This window comes from Accipiter gentilis, chromosome W, assembly GCF_929443795.1.
Source record: "Accipiter gentilis chromosome W, bAccGen1.1, whole genome shotgun sequence".
Classification (NCBI taxonomy): domain Eukaryota; kingdom Metazoa; phylum Chordata; class Aves; order Accipitriformes; family Accipitridae; genus Astur; species Astur gentilis.
The window spans coordinates 28487662-28510111 of NC_064918.1; the positions used below are offsets into that span (position 1 = coordinate 28487662).

Below are 22450 nucleotides of genomic sequence, written 5' to 3' on the forward strand. Positions count from 1 at the left end.
TGGCACCAAAAATAGTTTCAATGAGGGCTCGGCCGGCACCGAAAATATTTTCGACGGGGGCTCGGCCAGTTCTGAAAAAAATTTTGAGTTTCTTGGGACGGCCCCAAAAAAATTTCTGACAGGGTCTCAGCCGGCCCCAAAAATAAATTCGACTTGGCTCAGCCGGCCCTGAAAAAAATTCCGACGGGGGCCGATAGCCCATCGAAAATTTTTTCGGGGCCAGCTGAAAAAACTCAAAATTTTTTTCAGAGCTGGCCAAGCCCCCGTGGGAAATATTTTCGGTGCCCGCCAAGCCCCCGTCAAAATATTTTTCGGGGCCGGCTGAGCCCCCATTGGAAATTACTTCGTTGCCGGCCGAGCCCCCGTCGAAAATATTTTTGGTACCGGCTGAGCTCCCTTCGAAAATATTTTCTGTACCGGCCGAGATCCCATCGAAATTATTTCAGGGCCAGCCGAACCCCCTTTGAAAATATTTACGACAGCAGCTCGACCGGACCCGAAAATAATTTCGATGGGAACTCGGCCAGCACTGAAAATATTTGCCACAGGGGCTCGGCCAGCACCAAAAATATTTTCGAAGGGGGCTCGGCCAGTGCAGAAAATATTTTCGATGGGGGCTCAGCTGGTACCGAAAATATTTTCGACGGGGGCTTGGCCGGCACCGAAAATATTTTTGATGGGGGCTCGGCTGGCACTGAAAAACTTTCCAACGGGGGCTCAGCCGGCTCTGAAAAAATTTTTTACGGGGGCTCAGCTAGCACCGAAAATATTTTCGACGGGGCCTCAGCCGGCCCTGAAAATAATTTTGACAGGAGCTCAGCTGGTACCGAAAATATTTTCTACGAGGGCTCAGCCGGCACCGTAAATGTTTTTGACGGGGCTTCGGCCGGCCCTGAAAATGATTCCAACGGGGGCTCGGCCAGCACCGAAAATATTTTTGATGGGGACTCGGTCTGTCCCAAACATATTTTCGACGGGGCCTCGGCCAGCACCAAAAATATTTTCGATGGGGGCTCGGCTGGCCCCGAAAAAATTTCCGACTGGGGCTCAGCCTGCCCCAAAAATAATTTCTGACGGGGCTCGCCCGGCCTCGAAAAAACTTTTGACAGGAGCTCGGCCGGCACCGAAAATATTTTCCACAGCGGGTGGCCCATCCCAAAAAAATTTCCGATGGGGGCTTGACCGACCCCGAAAATCATTTTGGCGGGAGCTCGGCTGGTACTGAAAATATTTTCCACGGGGGCTCGACTGGCCCCAAAAATATTATCAACAGGGGCTTGGCTGGCACCGAAAATAATTTCAATGGGATCTTGGCCAGTACCAAAATATTTTCGACAGGGACTCGGTCCGTCCCAAAAATATTTTTGACGGGGGCTCGGCTGACACCGAAAAACTTTTTGACGGGGGCTCAGACAGCACCGAAAATATTTTCAACGGGGACTCGGCCTGCACCAAAACAATTTCCGACAGGGGTTCGGCCGGCCCAGAAAAAACTTTTTACGGGGGCTCAGCAGGCACCAAAAATATTTTAAACAGGGGCTCGGACGGCACCGAAAATATTTTTCAACAGGGGCTCGGATGGCCCAGAAAAAAATTCTGACGGGGGCTTTGCTGGCGCCGAAAATATTTCCGACGAGAGCTCGGCCTGTACCGAAAATATTTTCGACGGGGACTTGGCCCATCCCAAAAATATTTTAGATGGGGGCTTGTCCGGTACCGAAAATATTTTAGATGGGGGCTCGTCTGGCTCCGAAAGAAATTTTGATGGGGGTCGGCCGGCCCCGAAAATATTTTCAAATGGGGCACGGCCGGCACCGGAAATATTTTCGACAGGGGCTCGGCCGGCTCTGAAAAAAATTTTGAAGGCGGTTCGGCCAGCCTCGAAAAAATTTTCGACGGGGGCTCGGATGGCCCAGAAAAAATTTCCGATGAGGGCTCATCCAGCCCTGATAAAATTTTCGATGGGAGCTTGGCCAGTACCGAAATTATTTTTGAAGAGGTTCGGACAGCACGGAAAATATTTTCGACGGGGGCCTGGCCGGCACCGAAAATATTTTCGACGGGGGCTTGGCCAGCTCTGAAAATATTTTCGACGGGGGCTTGGCCAGCTCTGAAAAAAAGTATGAGGTGAGTCGGCCGGCCTTGAAAAAATTTTCAACAGGGGATCGGTTAGTCCCAAAAATATTTTCGACGGGGACTTGTCCAGCGCCGCAGAAATTTCCGACGGGGGCTCGGCCGGCCCCAAAAATAATTTCAATGGGGCCTTGGCTGGCACCCAAAATATTTTCGACGGGGACTAAGCCCGTCCCGAAAATATTTTTGATGGGGTTTGGACGGCACTCAAAATATTTTCGAAGTGGGCTCAGCCAGCTCTGAAAAAAAATTTGAGGTGGTTCGGCCGGCCCCAAAAAAATTTCCGACGTGGACTCGGCCAGCCCCGAAACTAATTTCGGCAGGGCTCAGCCATCCCCGAAAAAATTTCCGACGGGGGCTTGGTCGGTACTGAAATTATTTTCGAAGGGGTTCGGACCGCACCAAAAATATTTCCTACAGGGACTCGGCTGGCATAAAAAATATTTTAGATAGGGACTCGGTCCGTCCAAAAATATTTTCGACGGGGGCTCGTCCGGCACTGAAAATATTTTCGATGGGGGCTCGGGAGGCACCGAAAAACTTTCCTACAGAGGTTCAACCGGCTCCAAAACATTATCGACGGGAGCTCGGACGGAACCGAAAATATTTTCGACGGGGTCTCGGTCAGCACCGAAAATATTTTCGACGGGAGCTCAACCGGTACAGAAAATATTTTCGAAGGGGTTCGGCTGGTACCGAAAATATTTTCGACAGGCACTCGGCCAGCACCAAAAATATTTTCGACGGGGGCTCGGCTGGCACCGAAATAATTTTGGATGGGGGCTCGGCCAGCCCAGAAATAACTTTTGACTGGGGCTCGGCCAGCACCGAAAAAATTTCCGACGGGGACTCCACCAGACCCGAAAATATTTTGACGGGGGCTCAGCTGGCACCAAAAATATTTTCGACGGGAGCTCAACCGGTAGAGAAAATATTTTCGAAGGGGTTCAGCCGGTACCGAAAATATTTTCGACGGGGACTCAGCCGGCACCAAAAATATTTTCGATGGGGGCTCGACCGGCACCGAAAAAATTTTTGAAGGGGGCTCGGCTGTCTCCAAAAATATTTTGATGGGAGTTCGGCTGGTACCGAAAATATTTCGACGGGAGCTCAACCGGAACAGAAAATATTTTCGAAGGGGTTCGGCCCATACTGAAAATATTTTCGATGGGCGCACGGTTTGCACTGAAAAACTTTCCGACGGGGGCTCAGACAGCTGTGAAAATATTTTCGACGGGGGCTCGGCTGGCCCCAAAAATGTTTTCGATGGGGGCTCGGCCGGTATCAAAAATATATTCGATGGTGGCTCGGCCGGCTCAGAAATAACTTTTGACAGGGGCTCGGCCCTCACCAAAAATATTTTCGACGGGGGCTCAGCAGGCTCTGAATAAAATTTTGAGGTGTTTCAGCCGGTACTGAAAATATTTTCGATGTGGGATCGGTTGGTGCCAAAAATATTTTCGACAGGAGATTGGCTGGTAACGGAAATATTTTCGATGGGGGCTCAGCCGGTGCCGAAAATATTTTCGACGGGAGCTCGGTTGGTACTGAAAATATTTTTGAAGGGGGCTCAGCCGGCACCGAAATAATTTCTGATGGGGGATCGGCCGGCCCCTAAAAAACTTTTGACGATGGCTCGGCTGGAACCGAAAATATTTTTGACGGGGGCTCGGCCGGCACAGAAAATATTTTCAACGCGGGATCGGTTGGTCCAGAAAATATTTTAGAATGGCACTTGTCCGGCGGCGTACAAATTTCCGATGGGGGCTCGGCCAGCACCGAAAATATTTTCAATGGGGGATCGGCTGGCCCTGAAAATGTTTTCAACGGGGGATTGGTTGGTCCAGAAAATATTTTCAAATGGGTCTTCTCCGGCACCATAAATATTTCCGAAGGGGGCTCGGCTGCTACCGAAAATATTTTCGACGGGAGCTCGGTTGATACCAAAAATATTTTAGAAGGGAGCTCAGCCTGTCCCAAAAATATTTTCGAAGGGGGCTCGGCTGACACCGAAAATATTTTCGACAGGGGCTTGGCCGTCCCCAAAAGAATTTTTGATGGGGGCTCGGCCGGCACTGAAAATATTTTCGACGGGTGCTCGGCTGGCTCTGAAAAAAATTTTGAGGTGGTTCGGTTGGCCGCGAAAAAATTTTCAACAGGGGATCGGTTAGTCCCGAAAATATTTTCGAATGGGACTTGTCCGGCACCATAAAAATATCCGCCGGGTGCTCGGCTGGCCTCAAAAATAATTTCAATGGGAGCTTGGCCGGTACCGAAAATATTTTCGACCGGAGCTCGGCTGGTAATGAAATTATTTTCAAAGGGGGCTTGGCCGGCACCAAAAATATTTTCGATGGGGACTCACCCATCCTGAAAAAAATTTCATCGGGGCATCGGTTGGTCTTGAAAATATTTTCGAATGGGACTTGTCAGGAACCATAAAAATTTCCGCCGGTGGGTTGGCTGGCCCTGAAAATATTTTCGAAGGGGGCTCAGCCAGTACCGAAACTATTTTCAAAGGGGGCTCAGCCGGCCACGAAAATATTTTTGACGGGGGCTCAGCCGGAAGCGAAAATATTTTCGACAGGGGCTCGGCCGGCACTGAAATATTTTCGACGTGAGCTCGGCCAGTACCAAAAATATTTTCGAAGGGGACTTGTCCGGCACCGAAAAAAATTTCGACAAGGGCTCAGCCGGCCCCGAAAGAACTTTTGACAGGGGCTCGGTGGGCACCGAAAATATTTTTGACAGGGGATCAGTTGGTCCTGAAAATATTTTCGAATACAACTTGTCCGGCACTGTAAAAATTTCCGACAGGGGCTCAGCCAGCCCTGAAAATAATTTTGACGGGACCTTGGACGTCACCAAAATATTTTCGACGGGGACTCGGTCCGTCCCAAAAATATTTTCGATTGGGGCTCGGGCGGGACTGAGTATATTTTTGAATGGGGCTCTGCCGGCACAAAAAATATTTTCGAAGGAGGCTCGGTCAGCACTGAAAATGTTTTCAACGGGGGCTCTGCCGGCCAAGAAAGAACTTTTGACAGGGGCTCGGCCGACACCGAAAATATTTTCGACGGGGGTTCGGCCGGCTCTGAAAACATATTAGACGGGAGCTCTGACAGTACCAAAAATATTTTGACGGGGGCTTGGCCATTACCGAAAATATTTTTGACAGGGGATCAGCTGGTAGCGAAAATATTTTCTAATGGGACTTATCCGGCGTCAGAAAAATTTCCGATGGGGGCTTGGCCGGCCCCGAAAATAATTTCGATGGGAGCTCGGCCGGTACCGAAAATATTTTCAAAGGGGGCTCGGCCAGCACTGAAAATATTTTTGACGGGGGCTTGGCCGCCTCTGAAAAAAATTTTGAGGTGGTTCGACCGGGCTTGAAAAACGTTTTCGATGTGGGATCGGTTGGTCTCGAAAATATTTTTGAAAAGGAATTTTCTGGCGCCGTAAAAATTTCTGCTGGGAACTCGACCAGCCCTGAAAATAATTTTGACAGGAGCTCGGCTGGTACAGAAAATATTTTCGACGGGGTCCTTGCTGGCTCTGAAAAAAATTTTGAGGCGGTTCGGCTGGTACAGAAAATATTTTCGACGGGGGTTCGGTTGGTCCCAAAAATATTTTCGAATGGTACTTGTCCGGCGCCGTAAAAATTTCTGATGGGGTCTCGGCCGGCCCCAAAAATACTTTCAACGATATCTCGCCCGGTACCGAAAATATTCTCGGCAGGGCTTGGCCAGCACCAAAAATATTTTCTGCAGGGGCTCTCCCAGCTCTGAAAAAAAATTTGAGGTGGTTCGGCCGGCCTAGAAAAATTCTGGCGGGGGCTCGGCAGGCCTTGAAAATAATTTCTGTTGGAGCGGCGGAGGAATGCACATAAGTCGACCCAATATGAGTGATAGAAGTGATTCAACTTTATTTGCACGGACAGCTCATATTTATACAGTTTGCGATAATTATGCCTACTAGTCCTAATATGATTAGTACATTGCTAATGTTTATTCATTACTAAAACACACCCACTTGTAGTTTGCAGCTATGCATGTTCCGTAACTTTCTCATGGGAACTTCTTCAAAAGTTACTTATGAAGTTATGCCAAGGTCACACCGTCCCTGTCTTTCTCCTGATAACAGCGAGACCAGCTGTTGTTTTTCTCCCAATATCAGCAAGGCCAGCAGTCTTCGGCCAAGGCCTAGTCTTGCTGCTCAGGCTGACATTCTTTCACACAGAACTCTGCTCACACAACTTTTCCATAGACCCATGTCCTTTCTCATCAAGCCAATTCCCAACAATTCCCCCTTTTTCTTTTTGTGCGAGTAGAGCTTGGTGTGTCAGCTTTGAGACTCCTTTTATCATGCGCCCATACGCACTTCTAACTATTACACAGATTAATATCAATATACCCAACCACCGTAAGGCTTCCTTAATCAATGACATTAGCCATGGTGTTATCCCGCCGAATATTGACTGTAACACCCCATCAAACCAACTAGTTTCTTGCTGGATCTTTTGTGTATGTTTTTTCAGCCAATCTATTTGTTTGTATATAGTTTGAGGTAAAATTTTAACACCTGCTGTATTGCCCTTTGCAAAGATCTATGAACACAATTAATTAAACACAGTAAAAACAACATTATACCTAATAAAATACATAAGAATAAAAGACTGTTCAGGTAATGCCAATGACACACAAAAAGAGATTTGATTAATAGCTTTAGCTAGTGACACCCAAACATTCTTACTGTCCCACGGCATTAACCGATCCATATCAATCTCAGCATAAGGTTTCAAATTTATGGGTAAATCAGGAACGTATCTGCCAGACATGGATGATGTGATTTATTTTTTTTTGTCCAATTGCTGCCAAGGCTTGCCATCCCGGTGCACTTAGTTGTCTTGTAGAAGTTAAGCTATCGCTGCCCCGCAATAAATCCAGCAGCGGCTGTAAGTCTGTATTTGTAATACCACAACAAGGTCGAATCCACTGTAGGTCTCCGTTTAAATCTTTCTCCCTCTTTTTGTTTTTTGAGCAATCCAGGCTTGCTTAATAACTTGGGATGCCATTTTCCTTAATAAGCTGAACGAGGTAAAACTATTACAATAGCTACAATCACAGTAACTACAATAATGCCCATAATTCTTTGAGCCAACCTGTTACCCCTAATGACCCAGACCATGAGGACTATGAGGAAAATGAACCATCCATACATTCTTGTGCCATCTTGCTCCACGAACTCAGCCCAGCAATCGGTAGGTGCCAGCTTTCCGTGGGCGTCCCCACAGAGGCAACGATGGCCTCACCGTACACCAGCCCGATGCTCTTTGGAAAATCCCGGTATTTATACATTTGCAGAGGAACGGGTTTTAGCACACGTGGCCAACGGGTGCCAAAAATCCGCCTCGGTTGCAATCTATGATGCATGTGCTCGCTGGCCAGGCACGCTGCACGAGTCATAGCCATCTTGTCTATTGGTTCATGGGCTTTACGATACAGTTGCAATGCACAGAGAATCTTGACCTGTTATGTTAGCCAAGGTGACCTATACATTAGTTTTCCGCTGAGGCAGTATTCATATTGCCACATCATCTATGATGCTCCAGATGATGATGGTCATGCAAATCGAACAGGATTCCGTCGTGGGCCTGTATCTGTGGAAACACAATCAAACTCGTTCCCAGGTTATTAATGGAAATAGACCTTACCCCTAATTTTGGCTTTAACTAACTTTTACATTTACCCCACACTGTCTTCCCATAATCACACTATGTTTAATCAAATTATGCTTAACACACTTTTTACCTAAAGCAAGTTCTATATACAAGAAGGCACGCTGTTCTAAAAACCTCTCTAAAGGACTCGGTGTCCGCTAGTAATAATCTATTAGTTAGAATCTGTCAGATCAGTGGCTTCAGCACCCGCCGGTGCCGTACCGGTTGCCATTGGGACAATTCCGGGTCCAGCATCAGTGCGAAGCCATGGCTTGACCCACTTAGCCGGGATCTCCCAGTAAGTTTTACTTCTGCTGATCCGCACCATTTCCCGGATTCTGGGTCCTTATACATTACCATGATTCCCGTACTTTGTTGCGTCCTTTCTGCCTATAAAAGAACATGATGCACTACCATTGGTGGGTCTTTGTGATCACCTGTCAATCTAAGATAATTTAGCACAAATAAGGCTTTGGCCAATTGTTCCTCTGGGAGTAAGCCCTGGGTTCCCCCTTTTTGTTTTTGCAGCATGTTCTTTTAGGGTTTGGTTGGCCCATTCGATAATAGCCTGTCCTGTGGGAAGATGTGGAATACCCGTACCATGGTGAATTCCCCACAAATTACAAAATCAAGCAAATCGTGTAGAACCATAGGCTGGGCCGTTGTCCGTCTTAATTTCTTTAGGCACACCCAGTACTGCAAAAGAAGCGTGAAGATGTCATTCAATATGTAAGGCCTTTTCTCCAGTTCGTGCCGTGGCCCACATGGCAGCAGGATAGGTATCAATATACACATGCACAGAACGCTTTGCACCAAACCACGTGACATGGGTGACATCCATTTGCCACAACTGCAATGGCAAAAGACCTCGTCGTTTAACCCCACAGCCCAAGCCCAGCCCTTACTTTTGACAATCAGGGCATGCTTTAACGATACCTTGGGCATCAGTAATTGGTAAGTCAAATTGCTTTGTTAACATCCTAGTGGTTTGGTGCAAGAACGCATGTGATTGCCGTGCTTTGTTGAAAACGATTCCCTGGAGGAGGCTCCCGTGGCGCTGCAACCAATTGGTCAGCTCTGTCATTTCCCCTTTCTCATCTGCACAGTGTTCTCATACCCAAGAGTTCTACCAGAGGGGCCATATCGTCATTAGTGATACCGCAAAGATTCCGCACCCACTGGATATCTCCCACAAGCTTCTGGACATCATGCAACGTTGAAATTTCTCATGTTGTTTGAACCTTCTGAGGTTTAACATTGCTAGCATTTATGTGCCACCCCAAATACTTCCAAGGTGCTGCCTTTTGCACCTTTTCAGAAGTGATTATTACTCCGCGATGGCTTAAGATGTCCTGCAATTGAGTTAAAATTTCATCCTGTGGCAAGTTACTGAGGAAACTTCTTTCTTACAGGCTCTGATGCCCAGGCCACATACACCTGACACATCGTGGGGGAATTGCGCATTCCTTGCGGTAACACGACCCAATGGTATCTCTTATAGGGTTCTGCCTTGTTAATCGATGGTACCGAAAAGGCGAACTGTTCAGCGCCATCTGGGTGCAATCTTTTAGATCTATAATTAACAAATACCATTTTTCTGGAAGCATAACTGGAGATGGCAAACCTGGCTGCAGGGCTCCCATACTGTGCATCACCACATTCACAGCTCTAAGGTCATGTAACAGTCTCCATTTCCCACTTTTCTTGGGAATGGTAAATGTTGATGTATTCCATGGACTAGTAGAAGGAACAACATGTCCCGCTCTCAATTAGTCCTCAACTAACCCTTGTATTTTTAGCAGCCTTTCAGAATTTAGCAGCTACTGATCAATCCAAACAGGCTCATCTGTTTTCCAGTTAATTTTCAGAATTGGCTACCCCTCAGTGACCGCTCCTAAAAAGGATGGGTCACTAACATTGCCTTCATTTGGCTCAATAAATCACGGCCTATGAGGCCAAACAATTCAGTTGGGGTAGTCATGACATACGGACACGTCGTAATGTGTTCACCATCGGGGAACACAAATGTAATCGGTAGCTGACTTACTAAGGTGGCTTGTGTGCCCCCTATCCCTGCAATACCAAAGTTTGGATTGATCGATGGCCATGATGGAGGCCAAATGCATCGTGAAATAATCGTAACATCAGCTCCTGTATTGATTGTCATCGGTTTCTTGACGACAACTCCATCGGGCCTTTCCAATTGCACTACCTTTTCTGGTTTACCTCTTGTTGTGTCCATGGCAAAGTATACCTGCGGTTTCCCTGTGGAGCCAAATCCACCATCTCCACGTTGTACTTCACCTGGGTTCGGAACACACGACCTGAATGGAACTAATTGTGCTATTCTGGTACCTTTAGGAATAGAAACAGGAGGGATTACAACATGAATCATAATTTTCACAGTCCCACAATAATCTGCATCAATAAGCCCTGGGAGCACCAGAATTCCTTCTAGAGCTGTTGAAGTTCGCCCCATTAAAAATGCACTAAGTCCAAACCCCAATGGTCCTTTTATGTTGAATGTGTATTGAGGTTTCCACATCCACTCCAGAGCTTCCTGCGGTGGCGGATCTGGTGGTTGCGAGGCTGCCTGAGGGCTGGCAGCTCAAGCCCCTTGCATTCGTTTCGTCGCACGAGGGGTCTCCATGGTCGGTGTAAAGTTTCCCTTCTTCCTGTATTCTCGGTGGTATGGTTATCTTTCTTACACTTGTTGCAGCACTTACTGTTAACAGTACCTGTACATTTGCTCCTAATGTGTCCATGTTTGCCACAGTTAGAACACTTGACCAAGGGTGTCTTACTGGCCTCGTGTTTCTTTGTAGCTCCTTGGAGAGCTGTGGCAGCATAGGCTACTTTCTGTGAGTCCACCGATTGATCCATGTATTCTATCATATCAACGACGTCTGCATTTTTCGGCAAATTACACAATGCTTTGCGTGTCTTTTCAGTAGCATTTTCAAAAGCGAGTATTTTGAACATGTTTTCTTTCATGCCCTTGTTCATGTCAGGGTGGTCATAAATTGTATTCTCCTGTTTCACCTGGGTAAAAGCATGGCTGTACATATTGTCTGGTATGGTAAGAAAAGCTTGATACGCCAAGATCTGTGATAGATGATGAACCTCAGTGATACATTGTAACTGAGCGTTCCCTGATGCGAAGGGTCCAGTACCCATCAGCATCTGCATAGTTACTCCCCATAGGGGATCTGTTTGTTGTTGTGATGTTGCTTCTTCCCTATCACAGAATGTCTCCCACTGCCGGAAAAACACTAACATTTGGGCGGGTGTCAAAATCAACTGTGCTAGCTGTTTAATATCTTGAGGTATCAGCGTATCAGCAGAAAAAATGACTTGCAGTATTTGGTGAGTTAACGCAGATTTTATTCCATACTGACTCACAGCATTCCTTAATTTCTCAATGACCTTCCAGTCAAACACCTCCCATTTTTTCTGTCCATTTGACGCAATAACTGGGAATGCTTAGAGCATAGTCCCTTCTATAATGGCCTCTTTTATTACACCCCTCCAATGTCTCTGCCTTTCTTCTGCAGCGGCTATTACAAGCTGCTCCGCATCTATCACGGGTGCAGTTGGTTTCCCCGTCTCTTTTCCGCATTTCCTTTAACAATTCTAACATTGTCTCTTTTTGTTCTATTATTAGAGTAGCCAAGTCCTTGTTTGCATTATTTGAATCAGGGTGTATGCTAGGTATAATTTGTTCATGTTGAACGGTGGTATCTGGAGGCTGTTTTTTCGTAGGCAGATTTTTATTCACTCCCTGATTCTGTAGGGTTTCCTTTAATCGTACGGTTAGGGAGGCTTGGGAACTGTCAGATGGCTGATTAATATCGGCAGTCCCAGGGAGTGGAGCAGAAGTCAAGGGCACAAGAGCAGGCGAACAAGCTCCAAAAAGTCTCTCTCGCTGCATTATGTTTTTCTCCCCGCTTTTCCCTTTCGCTTGCGGTTGGAGAGAGAGAGCAGCAAAAGCAGACGCAGACGCTTTACGATCTGCTTTCATTTCTTACAGAGTTGTCTTAATCAATTTCCATAAAGTTGCAAGACCTTTAACTTCTTTAGACCCGTCACTAATTTCATCCCATAGGGAGGTTCCGATAGCATTCCAGGTACTAAGCTCAAAAGCTGTACCCACACTAATTGAAAGGTTTCTGTCCTTGCTTCATTAGTTTTTTAGCTGATTTATCATCGTCAATTACCATATCCCATAATACGTCTCCTAATCTACGCCATTCACCCTCCTCAAATAATAAATCCAGATTCTTAAAGCATCCCTTAACACGACCTAAAGCAACTAATCCCGAAAGTTGCTTAACGCAATTTATCCCCTGCTTTTCTAAAAAGCACTGTAATAATTTTAGGGCTACCTCTTGATCCATTGCCAGCCGGCTTCTTGATACTCCTGGGTGCTACCTTGATTAAGGCACCTCGGTTAAAAAGTCTTTGCAGCCTTTTTCCAGTAGCCCTCACTGACGGTGAACCCCTTTTGGACAGTCCAGGCACGAGAGTTAACACACCAACCAAGACGATCAGCATTCGGTTAATCTTTTGCCCCCTGGTCGCTGCTACCAGTGCTTCTCAGTGTCCGTCGCTCCAATTCCCCTTTCTTCGGTCCCCGTTCGGGCGCCATTTGTTGGAGCGGCGGTGGAATGCACATAAGTTGACCCAATATGAGTGATAGAAGTGATTCAACTTTATTTGCACGGACAGCTCATATTTATACAGTTTGCGATAATCATGCCTACTAGTCCTAATATGATTGGTACATTGCTAATGTTTATTCATTACTAAAGCACACCCACTTGTGATTTGCAACTATGTGTGTTCAGTAACTTTCTCATGGGAACTTCTTCAAAAGTTACTTATGAAGTTATGCCAAGGTCACACCGTCCCTGTCTTTCTCCTGATAACAGTGAGACCAGCTGTTGTTTTTCTCCCGATATCAGCAAGGCCAGCAGTCTTCGGCCAAGGCCTAGTCTTGCTGCCCAGGCTGACATTCTTTCACACAGAACTCTGCTCGCACAACTTTTCCATAGACCCATGTCCTTTCTCATCAAGCCAATTCCCAACAAATTTCGATGGGAGCTCGGCCGATACCGAAAATATTTTAGAAGGGGGCTTGGCCAGCACCGAAAAAATTTCCGACGAGGGCTCAGCCGGCCCCGCAAAAACTGTTTACGGGGCTCAGCCGGCACCGAAAATATTTCTGACAGGGGCTCGGCCGTCCCGAAAAAATTTCAAACAGGTGCTCGGCCGGCCCCGAAAGTAATTTCAACGGGAGCTCGGCCGGTACCGAAAATATTTTCAAGGGGGATCAGTTGGTCCAGAAAATATTTTTGAATGGGACTTGTCCGGTGCCGTAAATATTTCTGATGGGGGCTCGGCCGTCCCGAAAAAATTTCAGATGGGGTTTTGGCCAGCATTGAAAATAATTTCAACGGGACCTCGGCCGGTACCGAAAATATTTCCAAAGGGGGCTCGGCCAGCACCCATAATAATTTCCGATGGGGGCTCGGCCGGCCCCGAAAAAAGTTTTGATGGGGGCTCGGCCGGAACCAAAAATATTTTCGACAGGGGCTCGGCCCGTCCCAAAAAAATTTTTGACGGGGGATCTGCCGGCACTGAAAAACTTTCCAACGGGCGCTCAGCTGGCTCTGAAAATAATTTCGACGGGAGCTTGGCCGGTACCGAAAATATTTTCGATGGTGACTCGGCCGGCACCAAAAATATTTTCGACGGGGGCTCAGCCTGATGCAGAGACTGAAACTAGGCCTAGTAGATGTAGAAATGGAACGTATGTTTAGACTCAGTGTATTGCTAAATAAAAGACTCAGGAATTTGTTAGAAGGTTAACAACTGTCTCCAGAAGTTGATTTACGTAGACAAGCCAAGGACATAAAGCACAAGATTCCTGTGTCTGTAATATAAGACAAGATAACATGCCCTGTTTGAGGAGGTATTCTGTTTGATAAGAAAATATGTTCTGTCCCTTGTGATGACTGAGCCAAAAGCTAGGTGATAAGCAGAGAAGTTGTTTGTGGGGCTCAGAAGGGGATCGTACTGCGCAAACTCATACAAGGGCCAAACAGCGGACAAGTGGGGAAGACTATGGAAGACCACCAGAGGACTCCAAAGACCACTGAAGACCTTCAACACGCATGTGTAAAGGACATTTACATATGCTAATGACTTCTCGGAAAATCAATGAATATGTATATTATTTCTCGGAAACTCTATGAATATGTATGTAAGACATGTATTTAACCTATACAATTAGTCCCAGCCGGGAAGCATGTTTGGAGGAACGATCCCCCATGCTTCCAGCGCTGCAATAAAGAATACTTAACTCCATCACCGAATACTCATTTCGAGAAACAGGCCGGCTCTGAAAAAAATGTCGAGGTGGTTCGGCCGGTACAGAAAATGTTTTCTACGGGGGATCGGTTGGTCCAGAAAATATTTTCAAATGGGACTTGTCCGGCGCCATAAAAATTTTCGACAAGGGCTCAGCCGGCCCCGAAAATAATTTCGACGCGATCTCAGCCGGTACTGAAATATTTTCGACAGAGGCTCGCACGGCCCCGAAAATCTTTTTGACGGGGGCTCAGCTGGCACTGAAAATATTTTCAACGGGGGCTCGGCCATTACCGAAAAACTTTTCGACAGGGGTTTGGCCAGCTCTCAAAAAAATTTTGAGGTTGTTCGGCCTGCCCTGAAAAAATTTCCGAAAGGGTCTCGGCCGGCCGGCGCCGAAAATAATTTCAACAGTTCTTGGCTGGCCCCGAAAAAATTTTCGACAGGGGCTCGGCCATCACCGAAAAACTTTCCGACGGGGGCTCAGCCAGCACCAAAAATATTTTCAATGGGGGCTCGGCTGGTACCGAAAAACTTTCCGACAGGATCTCAGCCGGATCCGAAAATATTTTCAACGGGATCTCAGATGGTACCGAAAATATTTTGGAAGGGGGTTTGGTCAGCACCGAAAATATTTTTGACGGGGGCTTAGCCGGAACTAAAAATATTTTCGATGGGGCCTCGGCTGGCCATGAAAAGATATTTGACGAGAGCTCGGCCGGTACCGAAAATATTTTCAAAGGGGTTCGGACGGCCCTGGAAATATTTTCGACAGGGGCTCGGCCGGTATCGAAAATATTATTCGAGGGGGTTTGGCCAGCATTGAATATATTTTTGACGGGGGCTCGGCCGACATCGAAAATATTTTTTGATGTGGGCTGAGTCGGAACCGAAAATATTTTCGACGGGGGCTCAGCAGGCCGTGAAAGAGCTTTTGACAGGGGCTTGGCTGGCCCAAAAAATATTTTCAAAGGGGGCTTGACCAGGACGAAAATCTTTTCGATGGGGGCTCGGCCAATACCGAAAACATTTTCAAAGGGCGCTCGGCCGTCCCCGAAAATAATTTCGACAGGACCTCGGCTGGTGCCAAAAATATTTTCGACGGGGGCTGAGCCAGCATCGAAAATATTTTTCAATGGGGGCTGAGCCGGCACCGAAAATATTTTCAATGGGGACTCGGTCCATCCGAAAAATATTTTCGATGGGGGCTCGGCCGGCACCAAAAATATTTTTGACAGGGGCTTGGCCGGCACTAAAAAAATTTCCAACGAGGGCTCAGCCTACCCCGAAAAAATTTTGATCGGGGTTCGTCCCCCACTGAAAAAATTTTCGACAGGGCCTCGGCCAGCTCAGAAAAAAATTTGTGGTGGTTTGACCTGTACCAAAAATATTTTCTATGGGGGCTCGGCTGGACCCGAAAAACTTTTCGACGGGGGCTCGGCCGGCACGAAAAATATTTTCGATGGGGGCTCGGCCAGTACCAAAAATATTTTCAAAGGGGGCTCGGCCAGTACCAAAAACATTTTCGACAGGGTCTCGGCCAGTACTTAAAATATTTTCGATGGGGGCTCGGCCAGCCCCAAAAATAATTTCGACAGGGGCTCAGACAGTACCAAAAATATTTTCGACGAGGGTTTGACCGGCACCGAAAATATTTTCGACAGGGGCTTGGCCCTCACCAAAAATATTTTCGAAGGGGTTCGGACGGCACTGAAAATATTTTCTATGGGGGCTTGGCCAGGCCTGAAAATATTTTCGACTGTAGCTAGGCCTACTCTGAAAAAAATTTTGAAGTGCTTCGGCCAGCCTTGAAAAAATTTTCGACGGGGCATCGGTTCGTCCCGAAAATATTTTTGAATGGGACTTGTCCATCGCCATAAGGTATTTCTGACGGGTGCTCAGGCGGCACCGAACATAATCTTGACGGGAGGTCGGCTGATACCAAAAATATTTTCGACAGGGACTCGGCTGGTCCCAAAAATATTTTCGACGGGCCCTCGGCCGGCACTGAAAATATATTCGATGGCAGCTCGGCCAGTACCGAAAATATTTTCGAAGGGGGCTCGGCTGGCCCCGAAAATATTTTCGACGCGTCCTCGGCTGGACCCGAAAGAACTTTTTACAGGGGCTTGCCGGCCAAATGGGACGTGTCCGGCACCATAAAAATTTCCGATGGGGGCTTGGCCGGCCTCGAAAATAATTTCGACAGGAGCTCGTCTGGTACCGAAAATATTTTCAAAGGGGGCTCAGCCGGCACCGAAAATATGTTAGATGGGGGCTTGGCAAGCTCTGAAAAAAAAAATTGAGGTGGTTTGGCCAGCCTCGAAAAAATTTTTGACGCGGGCTCGGTCAGCCCCCGAAAATAATTTTGACGGGGCTCGGCCGGCCTCGAAAATAATTTCGACGGGACTCTGCCGGTACCGAAAATATTTTCGACGGGGGCTCGGCTGGCAGCAAAAATATTTTCGACGGGGGCTCAACCGGCACCAAAAATATTTTCGATGGGGGCTCTGCCAGTACCGAAAATATTTTCCACAGGGGCTCCGCGGGCCCAGTAAGAACTTTTGACAGGGCCTTGGCCGTCACCGAAATATTTTCGACAGGGACTCGGTCCGTCCCAATAATATTTTCGATGGGGGCTTGGCCGGTACCGAAAATATTTTCGACGGGGACTCGGTCCGTCTGAAAAATATTTAAGATGGGGACTTGGCCGGCACCAAAAATATTTTCGACGGGGGCTCGGCCGGCACCGAAAAACTTTCCGACGGGCGCTCAGCCGGCTCTGAAAATAATGTCGACGGGAGCTCGGCCGGTACGGAAAATATTTTCGACAGGGACTAAGGCCGGCACTGAAAATATTTTTGACGGGGGCTCGGCTGGCTCTGAAAAAAATTTTGAGGTGGTTTGGCCAGCACAGAAAATATTTTCAACGGGGGATCAGTTGGTGTAGAAAATATTTTCGAATGGGACTTGTCCAGCGCCATAAAAATTTCCGACGGGGGCTCGGCCGGCCATGAAAATAATTTCGATGGGATCTTGGCTGGTACCAAAAATATTTTCGATGGGGGCTCAGCCGGCACCGAAAATATTTTAGACGGGGGCTCGACAGGCTCCAAAAGAAATTTTGACGGGGGTTGGCCGGCACCAAAAATATTTTAGACAGGGGCTCGGCCGGCTGCAAAAATATTTTCGACATGGGCTCAGCCAGCTCTGAAAAAAATTTTGAGGTGGTTCGTCCAGACCCAAAAAAATGTTCGACAGGGGATCAGAAGGTCCCGAAAATATTTTCGAATGGGACTTGTTTGGCGCCATAAAAATTTCCAATGGGGGCTCGAGGGCCGGCATTGAAAATAATTTCGACGGGATCTTGGCCGGTACCAAAAATATTTTCGAAGGGGGCTCGGCCGGAATTGAGAATATTTTTCGAGGGGGGCTCGGCCGGCCGTGAAAGAACTTTTCGACGGGGACTCAGCCCATCCCAAAAATATTTTCGACGGGTGCTCAGCCGGCACCAAAAATATTTTCGACGGGGGCTCGGATGGCCAAGAAAAATTTCCGACGGGGCTCGGCCAGCCCCAAAAATATTGTCAACGGGAGCTCGGCCCGTACCAAAAAGATTTTCGACATGGACTCAGCCCGTCCCAGAAATATTTTCGACAGCGGCTCGTACGGTACCAAAAATATTTTCGAAGGGGTTCGGACGGCACCGAAAATATTTTCAACAGGGGCTTGGCCAGCACCAAAAATATTTTCAACGGAGGCTCGGTCGGCTCTGAAAAAAATTTTGAGGTGGTTCGGCCAGCCTCGAAAAAATTTTTGATGGGGGATCGGTTGGTCCCGAATATATTTTCGAATAGGACTTGTCCAGCACCATAAAAATTTTCGACAGGGGTTCATCCGGCCATGAAAAAATTTGCGACGGGACCTCAGCCAGCACCGAAAACATTTTTGACGGGGGCTCGACTGGCCCCGAGAAAATTACCGACTGGGGATCAATTGGTCTAGAAAATATTTTCGAATGGGACTTGTCCGGCGCCATCAATATTTCCGACGCGGGCTCGGCCGGTCCCGAAAATAATTTCAACGGGAGCTAGGCCCATCCCAAAAATATTTTCGACGGGGCCTCATCTGGCCGCAAAAGAACTTTTGACGGGGGTTGGCTGGCATCGAAAATATTTTCGATGTGGGCTCGGCCGGCAACAAAAATATTTTTGACGGGGATTCGGCCAGTTCTGAAAAGAATTTGAAGAAGTGGTTCGGCCAGCCCCGAAAATAATTGCAACGGGGCTTAGCCGGTCCCGAAAAAATTTCCGACCAGGAATCGGTTGGTCCAGAAAAAATTTCCAACAGGGCTAGGCCGGCCCCGAAAAAATTTTCGACGGGAGCTCGGCCAGTACCGAAAATATTTTCAACAGGGGATCGGTTGGTCCAGAAAATAGTTTTGAATGGGACTTGTCTGGCGCCGTACATATTTCTGACGGGGGTTCATCTGGTCCTGAAAATAATTTCGACGGGAGCTCAGACGGTACCGAAAATATTTTTGACGGGGGTTCAGCTGGCCTCGAAAATATTTTCAACGGGGGCTCGGCCGCCTTTGAAAAAAATTTTGATGTGGTTCAGCTGGTACCGAAAAAATTTTTCACGGGGGATCAGTTGGTCCTGAAAATATTTTTGAATGTGACTTGTCCAGCACCGTAAAAATTTCCGATGGGGGCTTGGCCGGCCTCGAAAATAATTTTCGACGGGAGCTCTGCCGGTACCAAAAATATTTTTGACGGGGGCTCAGCTGGCAGCAAAAATATTTTCGATGGGGGCTTGGCCGGCACCAAAAATATTTTCGACAGGGGCTTTGCCGGCTCAGAAAGAACTTTTCCCAGGGGCTCGGCCGGCACTAAAAATATTTTTGACGGGGGTTCGGCCGGCTCTGAAAATATTTGCGAGGGGGACTCAGTCCATCCCAAAAATATTTTCGATGGGAGCTCGACCGGGACAGAAAATATTTTCGACGGGAGCTCGGTTGGTACCTAAAATATTTTCGACAGGGGCTCAGCCGGCACCGAAAATATTTTCGACGGGGACTCAGCCAGCCCCGAAAATATTTTCGACGGGGGATCGGTTGGTCCAGAAAATATTTTCAAATGGGACTTGTCCGGAGCCATAAAAATTTCTGACAGGGGCTCGGACGGCCCCGAAAATAATTTCGAACGGAGCTCGGCCTGTCCTGAAAATATTTCCGATGGGGGCTCGGCCGGCATCAAAAATATTTTTCAACGGGGGCTCGGCTGGCATTAAAAATATTTTTCTACGGGGGCTCGGCCAGCACCAAAAATATTTTCAACGTGGGCTAAGCCAGCTCTGAAAAACAATTTGAGGTGCTTCAGCTGGCCCTGAAAAAATTTCCGATGGAGGCTCGGCTAGCCATGAAAATAATTTTGACAGGGCTCGGCCGGCCCCGAAAAAAATTCTGACGGGGGCTGAACTAGCACCGAAAATATTTTCTACGGGGGCTTGGCCAGCACCAAAAATATTTTCAGAGGGGGCTCGGTTGGTACCGAAAAAACTTTTGACGGGGCCTCAGCCGGCACCAAAAATATTTTCGGAGGGGGCTCGGCTGGCACCGAAAAAACCTTTGACGGGAGCTCGGCTGGCCGCGAAAAAATTTCCGATGGGGTGCTCAACCAGTACAGAAAATATTTTCGAAGGCGTTCAGCCGGTACCGACAATATTTTAGATGGGGACTCAGCTCGCACCGAAAATATTTTCTACAGGGGCTCAGCCGGCACCAAAAAAACTTTTGACGGGAGATCGGCCGGCCGCGAAAAAATTTCCGATGGGGAGCTCAACCGGTACAGAAAATATTTTCGAAGGGGTTCGGCGGGTACCGAAAAAATTTTCGAAGGGGGCTTGGACGGCCCACAAAAAATTCCCAACGGGGGCTCAGCCGTCCCAGAAAACATTTTGATGGGAGCTTGGCCGGTACCGAAAATATTTTTGAAAGGGTTCGTCCGGTACCGAAAATATTTTCAACGGGGGCTCGGCCGGCCTTGAAAGAACTTTTGACGGGGGCTCGGCTGGCACCGAAAATATTTTCGATGGGGGCTCGGCCGGCTCTAAAAAAAATTTTGAGGTGGTTTAGTGGGCCGAGAAAAAATTTTTGATGGGGGATCAGTTGTTCCCGAAAATATTTTCGAATGGGACTTGTCCGGTGCCGTAAAAATTTCCACCGGGGGCTCTGCCGGGCCCGAAAATAATTTTGATGGGATCTCGGCCAGTACCGAAAATATTTTGGAAGGAGGCTTGGCCGGCACCGAAAATATTTTTGACGGGGACTCGGCCTGTCCCGAAAATATTTCCGAGGGTGCTCGGCTGGCCCTGTAAATATTTTTGAAGGGAGCTCAGCCAGCTCTCAAAAATAATTTAAGGTGGTTCAGCCGGCCCTGAAAAAATTTCCAACGGGAGCTTGGCTGGCAGCGAAATTATTTTCGAAGGGTCCTCGGCCTGCACCGAAATTAATTTTGACGTGGGCTCGGCCGGCTCTGAAAAAAATTTGAGGTGGTTCGGCCCGCCCTGAAAAAATTTGCGACAGGGGCTCGGCCGTCACCAAAAATATTTTCGACGGAGGCTCATATGGCTCCGAAAGAAATTTTGACGGGGCTCGGCCAGCACCGAAAATATTTTTGACGGGGGCTTGGCCGGCCCCAAAAATATTTTCGACCGGGGCAAGGCCAGCACAGAAAATATTTTCAAATGGGGCTCGGCTGGCGCCGAAATAATTGCCGACGGGGGCTCGGCCGGCCCTGAAAAAACTTTTGATGGGTGGCTCAGACGGCACTGAAAGAATTTTAACGGGGCTCATCTGGCACCAAAAATATTTTCGATGGGGGATCGGTTAGTCCCAAAAATATTTTCGACGGGGGATCGGTTGGTCCCAAAAATATTTTCGACTTGGACTTGTCTGGCGCAGTAAAAATTTCTGAAGGGGGCTTGACGGGCCCCGAAAAAATTTTCAACAGGTGTTCGGCCGGTACCGAAAACATTTTCGACAGGGGCTTGCCCAGCCCCGAAAATATTTTCAATGTTGGCTCGGCCGGTACCAAAAATATTTTCAACGGGGGATCGGTTGGTCCAGAAAATGTTTTCGAAACGGACTTGTCTGGCGCTGTAAAAATTTCAGATGGGGGACAGGCAGGACCAGAAAATAATGTTGACGGGAGCTCGGCCGCTACCGAAAATATTTTTGACAGGGACTCAACCCTTCCCAAAAATATTTTCGACGGGGGATCAGTGGGCACCAAAAATATTTTCGAAGGGGGCTCGGCCGGCTCTGAAAGAACTTTTCGATGGGGGCTCGGCCGGCATTGAAAATATTTTTCGACGGGGGCTCCGCCGGCACCAAAAATATTCTCAAGGTGGGCTTGGCCGACACCAAAAATATTTTCCACGGGGACTTGGCCCGTCACAAAAATATATTCGACGGGGGCTTGTCCGGCCCCGAAAATATTTTTGAAGGGGGCTCGGCCAGTAACGAAAATATTTTCGACGGGAGCTCGGCTGGCACCGAAAATATTTCTGACGAGGGCTCGGCCAGCCCCGAAAACCATATCGACAGGGCTCAGGCAGCCCCCCAAAAATGTCCAAATAGGGCTCGGCCGGAAATGAAAATATTTTCGCAGGAGGCTCGGCCGGCACCAAAATAATTTCCAACGGGGCCTCGGCCGGCACTGGAAATATTTTCGACGAGGGCTCGGCCCGTCCTGAAAAAATTTCCGACGGGTTCTCGGCCGGCCCCAAAATTAATTTCAGTGGGAGTTCAGCCGGTACTGAAAATATTTCCAACGGGGTCTTGGCCGGCACCTAAAATCTTTTCAAAGGTGGCTTGGCCGGCCGCAAAAGAACTTTTGATGGGGGTTGGCTGGCACTGAAAATATTTTCGACGGGGGCTCAGCCGGCATCGAAAATTTTTTTCGACGGGGGATCAGCCAGCTCTGAATAAAAATTTGAGGTGGTTTGTCTGGCCTTGAAAAAATTTCCAACGGAGGCTCAACCCGCCCCAAAAATATTTCCGAAGGGGGTTCGGCCGGCACCAAGAATATTTCCAACGGGGACTCGGCCCGTCCTGAAAATATTTTCGACGGGGCCTCGTTCGGTCCCAAAAATATTTTCGACGGGGACTCAGCCGGCACAGAAAAAACTTTTGAAAGGGGCTCGGCTGACACCGAAAATATT

At 47.8% G+C, this 22450-nt stretch overlaps 2 long non-coding RNA genes across 2 annotated transcripts in view; both read right to left on the reverse strand.

Moving 5' to 3' along the window:
• Window positions 1-22450, reverse strand: part of LOC126035527 (uncharacterized) — a 73434-nt gene that overhangs the window by 17567 nt on the left and 33417 nt on the right. The window lies entirely within an intron of this gene.
• On the reverse strand, window positions 6983-7987 carry LOC126035537 (uncharacterized). The gene is made up of 2 exons (XR_007504980.1): window positions 7352-7987; window positions 6983-7220 (listed from the first exon to the last, which is right to left on the reverse strand). It is a non-coding gene; the product is annotated as an uncharacterized LOC126035537 (long non-coding RNA).